Here is a 6,000-nt window from a genome sequence, read left to right on the forward strand (position 1 = left end):
ATCCAAAGGTCAGGCTAGAAACTGATTGAGACCCACACATGTTACCCAGGCTAATCACTTTCTCTCAGAATCAACTGATGACAGATGTTGAACACACCTACAAAAAAAATTTCATTGCAACATTTTGATCAGTATTTTTTTAAAAAATCACTAAGGCACTGTAGCCTTACTTGACACAGAAAAGTAACCATCACAGAATACTAGTAACCATGATGAGCACTAGCATCACAATTAAGTACAGTGCCACACATGCTTAAGTTCAATAAATTTATGTTGCAAAAAATATGTTGCAAACGGGAGCTCAGTGGCCATGGCACTTGACTATCATGGCTGCAAGGGTGACCACAAGAAAGATGGGGCAGGAGGATTTCACTGAGTGCCTTTGAGCACTGACAAAAATAAACGGACAAACTTGTGTCCTTAACTCTGCTCTGGCCACATCCCAAGTAATTATAAAAGGATCTCTCATTTTTATAGCCAAGGTGCTTATTCTGTCAAAAATCAAAGATAAAACTTAGTAGTATACAGCAGTTAATTTTTCATTTCACTTTACTTCTCTCCATAGTCTCTGTATCAAAATATAGTCATTTGTTTGGAAAGAATGGAACCCCAATATGTTGAATGAGAATGTCTGATTATATTTAAATAAAACCCACAATCGTGCCCATAAGTAACTCTGAGTTGTTCTTACCAAAAGGTGTAGGCTTCTCTCTCCATTTGCCCAGGGAGAAAAGAATTTCCTTGTAAAAAACAAAGCAAAACGAACATGTCTGGGCTGCCATACAGGGGAGCTGGCTTGAGAGGAGTACTCACATATTCTCTTTAAGACCTGCCACAACTGTAACTACCTGTTGTAGCACTTAGCCACAATACTGGGCTGAAAATCTCAGCCTACTCCAGAGACTCAGGTGCATAGTACACATAGGGGAAAAAACAAACTTATTCATCAAATGAATCTCACGATTTACTATAAATGTTGATAGAAAGTTGGGGAATGTTGACGGAACGAATCTCTGAGTATATTAAAAACAAGGTTAGAACAAGACCAGAAGACTGGACTATGACGTTAGGTTGGACAGCTATATAAATCAGTTATTAATGTGCTTTCTTATTCATATTCCAGAGAGTCTTACAGCTTATGGTTGGTTGAGTAAATAATCAATCCTAGCCAACAAAAGCTTAGAAAGATAGAAATGGTAGAGAAGGATTATATATGATCTACATACCTACATGACCAATTATATGCCTTAAAACATACACCATTTATTGTTCATTTATTAGGAAAAACTATTTCTTATCCCACATTCTCATTTTTCACAGTTCCTCAAAAACAAACATCTATGGAACTCAACCCAAAGAAATTCTTAACATTCCAAACATTATTTTGTTCTGTGAAAAAACACAAGGCTTCTAAGTCATGAAATTTTTCATAGAGGGCCTAGAGAGAAAGTTCAGTAGTAAAGAGCATTTGCTGTTGTTGTAGAGGACCAGAATTCTGTTTCCAGCCCCCATGTCAGATAGCTCACATACCTGTAACTCTATGTCCCTGCAATTTTAGCTCCAGGGGATCCAATGTCCTTCTCTGGTCTCATGAACATTCTCACACAGTGCACATACCCACAGAGAGGGACATGCACAAACACACATACATATACATATACATATATTAAAAACAAATAATTTTTAAAAAGTTTTCATAGATGTCTTAGAGTTTCTATTGCTGTGATAAAACACCAGGACCAAAAGCAACTTGGGGAGGAAAGGGTTTATTTCAGCTTCCGACTTCAGGTAACAGTCTATGTCTTAGTTTAGGTTTCTATTGCTGTGAAGGGACACCATGACCATAGCAACTCTTATAAAGGAAAACATTTCATTGGCTTACAGTTTCAGAAATTTAGTCCATTATCATCATGGCAAGAAGCAAGGCAGCATGCAGACATGGTTCTGGAGAGGTAGTTAAGAGTTCTACATCTTGGAACTGGAGAGATGGGTCAGGGGTTAAGAGCACTAGCTGTTCTTCCAGAGGTCCTGAGTTCAATTCTCAGCAACCACATGGTGGCTCACAACCATCTATAATGGGATCTGATGCCCTCTTCTGGCATGAAGGTGTACATGCAGACAGAATGCTCATACATTTAAAAAAAAAAAAAGGTGTACATCTTTTTTTTCATTTAATTTTATTTTATTTTACAATATAATTTAGTTCTACTTATCAGCCACAGGTTCCCTTGTTCTCCCCCCTCCCGCCCCCCTCCCCTCCCCCCAACCCATCTCCCCCCATTCCCACCTCCTCCAGGGCAAAGCCTCTCCTGAGGACTGAGATCAACCTGGTAGACTCAGTCCAGGCAGGTCCAGTCCCCTTCTCCCAGATTGAGCCAAGCATCCCTACATAAGCCCCAGGTTTCAAACAGCCAACTCATGCACTGAGCACAGGACCCGGTCACACTGCCTGGATGCCTCCCAAACAGATCAAGCCAATCAACTGTCTTACCTATTCAGAGGGCCTGATCCAGTTGGGGGCCCCTCAGCCATTGGTTCATAGTTCATGTGTTTCCACTCATTTGGTTATTTGTCCCTGTGCTTTATCCAACCTTGGTTTCAACAATTCTCGCTCATATAAACCCTCCTCTTTCTTGCCAATTGGACTCCTGGAGCTCTACCTGGGGCCTAGCCGTGGATCTCTGCATCCAGTTCCCTCAGTCATTGGATGGGGTTTCTAGCACGACAATTAGGGTGTTTGGCCATCCCATCACCAGAGTAGGTCAGTTCCAGCTGTCTCTCGACCATTGCCAGCAGTCTATTGTGGGGGTATCTTTGTGGGTTTCTGTGGGCCTCTCTAGCACTTTGCTTCTTCCTATTCTCATGTGGTCTTCATTTATCATGGTCTCTTATTTCTTGTTCTCCCTCTCTGTTCTTGGTCCAGCTGGGGTCTTCCTCTCCCCTAAGCTCTCTTTCCCTCGACCCTTGCCCTTCATTACCCCCACTCATGTCCATGTTGTTCATGTAGATCTCATCCATTTCTCTGTCATTGGGTGATCCCTGTGTCTTTCTTGGGGTCCTGTTTTCTAGGTAGCCTTCCTGGTGATGTGAGTAGCAGTCCAGTCATCCTTGTTCCGCATCTAGTATCCTCCTATGAGTGAGTACATACCATGTTTGTCTTTCTGAGTCTGGGTTACCTCACTCAGGATGATTATTTTCTAGATCCATCCATTTACCTGCAAACCTCATGATGTCATTGTTTTTCTCTGCTGAGTAGTATTCCATTGTGTATATGTGCCATAATTTATTTATCCATTCTTCAGTTGAAGGGCATCTAGGCTGTTTCCAGGTTTTGGCTATTACAAACAATGCTGATATGAACATAGCTGAGCAAGTGCTCTTGTGGTATGATTGAGCATTTCTTGGGTATATGCCCAAGAGTGGTATAGCTGGATCTTGGGGGAGATTGATTCCCAATTTTCTAAGAAAGCGCCATATTGATTTCCAAAGTGGTTGTACAAGCTTGCATTCCCACCAGCAGTGGAGGAGAGTTCCCCTAGCTCCACATCCTCTCCAGCATAAGCTGTCTTCAGTGTTTTTGATCTTAGCCATTCTGACAGGCATAAGGTGGTATCTCAGAGTTGTTTTGATTTGCATTTCCCTGATAATTAGGGAATTTGAGCAATTCCTTAAATGTCTTTCAGCTATTTGAGTTTCCTCTGTTGAGAATTCTCTGTTTAGTTCTATAGCCCATTTCTTAATTGGACTGTTGGGCATTTTGATGTCTAATTTCTTGAGTTCCTTATGTATTCTGGATATCAGTCCTCTGTCAGATGTGGGGTTGGTGAAGACCTTTTCCCATTCTGTAGGCTGCATGTTTATTTCAGCTGCATTGTATTTGCTCTTATTAAAATTTGTTGAGAGAAATGTCTGAGAGGTTAGTGGGCTATTTTTCTCAAATGCCCTATAATAACCTGGCTAACTGTTATGTGAGAGTACCTGCAGGGCATTCCTTGTTGAGTGTCATTTCATGTGCAATGATTGTAAATCCATGGTAAGACAAGCTCATGGGAGGTCATAAGCACCAATATGTGATGGGAAATGCCAAAGGCTGTCCTGATCCCCTGTCTGGAAATGCGGGCCTGACCTCTCCGGCACACCTTCATCTCTCTGGTCCTCTATCCTCAGAGGTAAAATGAGAGTGCTGAAGCCGATGGTCTCTGCAGGTCATTAAGACACCAACTTCTGAGACTCCATCATGTATGTGTTAATTTTCTTTCATCGGTGCTAGGAGTAAAGATAGGCATGGGTGAAATCTAAGCAAATTTTTCATGTGGGAATACATTTTTAAGCTAAATGCTGAAGTTAATGGCCATCAAGCATGGCCAGGAGCACGGGCCCTCAGCACCATTCTTTAAGAAAGTGGACAAATAAAATTAGAGGCGAGATAAGAGTCCAACAACAGTGAACTCTTCAAAATGAGGACCTTTGAGTGAGGTCATCACATCATTATTAGAGTCATTAACTGCACGTATCGCCATCCTTTACTACGCATAGTGAGAACCCTTCTATTGTAACACAAGCTTCTTATAGCTATTCCTGTTTAGAAAAAAGCAGCAACCTGAAAATAATTAAATCCCTTATACAATTTTCTTCCACATTGCTCATTTATGCTTTTTCTCCCTGAGGACACTGGGAAGTATTGTAGCTCAGGAGAAATGCAGGAGAGGCATCCGCTTCCTTTCTCATACTTCTTTTGGATACAATGACAGTCCCCAGAGGGGTTTTACATCACGACTCCAAATGTACAAGCTAAATCTAATTCTAATTGCTACTTACATTAGCTAATCTCACATTTAAATCATGTTGATGACATTTTATTGAGGCTGGGGAAATTGCTTAAGCAATTTCTGTTTATTTGAATGAATTGTAGCCTAGATGCTGTGCAAGGATGTTAAGGCTGAATTGTATCCTCAGAAATTTCACCTCATTTATTTTATATTATATGTAAAATGGTTGGGTGGTCAGTAAATTAAAAGCTTTGGTTTTTATCTGAATAATATAAGATATAAACTGTATTAAACAAATATATTTATAAATTTTAGTATGTATAAATACATTACTATGGAATTACTCTAAGTGTATATATAGGATATTTGTTAGAGGTAGAGCATTTTAGATAGTACTAATATAGATATGGAATAATAGACACAGTGAATACTTTTTAAAGTGAAAAAACTTCAAAAAATGCAGACTTTCAGAAGGTGATAAAGACTACAGCCACTTAAAACTAAACTAAGAAACAATAAAATATTTTTTATTTGTTATCTGCTGGACGCAATCTAGAAGCTTTCCCCTGTAGTTGTTGCTGAATACTCTTTGATCACCGTGTCAAATTATAATGATATTTTTCTCCAAAATATCCAATTAGAAAGCCTCTCTTTTGTCTGTTGTATGATCTATTTGATTCTCAGGAAATAATGTAGGGTCATGACTGTGAAAAAAAGTCATTAAACATCCCTGAATAGAATAAATCTTATTGTCTCAAGTTCTAACAAAAGATGACAGTAATTATTAAAATAAATGACTTGGGAGGGATTCAGCTATGACTGGCCTTATGGCCCTTCTGTTGACTGCACAAATTAATGTTTTTTCTTCTCTGTCATATTTTTAAGATAAAAGTTAATATAATTTTATTGTTATATGTGGAATATAGGCTCTTTTATAAAATAATGCTTCTCAAAATTTTTTGCTATCAAGTAACATTTACAGTAGTTTTAAATTTTAATTTCCTAGAATCTCATGCATAAGTAGTACATTTACATTTTTACCACCCTCTTCTCTTACCCCTCCAACTCCTTCTGTGTCCCTACTCCCCCTCAAAGTCATAATCACTTAATTATTGATAGATATATGTATTCATATTACACAAAACACACATACCACACATGAGTGCAAACCCTGATGAGTACCTTTTGTGTTGTTCATGTGTTCAAGGCTGACCACTTGGGATTGGCTAAT

The sequence above is a fragment of the Peromyscus maniculatus genome, chromosome 15 (genome assembly GCF_049852395.1).
Source record: "Peromyscus maniculatus bairdii isolate BWxNUB_F1_BW_parent chromosome 15, HU_Pman_BW_mat_3.1, whole genome shotgun sequence".
Taxonomy (NCBI): domain Eukaryota; kingdom Metazoa; phylum Chordata; class Mammalia; order Rodentia; family Cricetidae; genus Peromyscus; species Peromyscus maniculatus.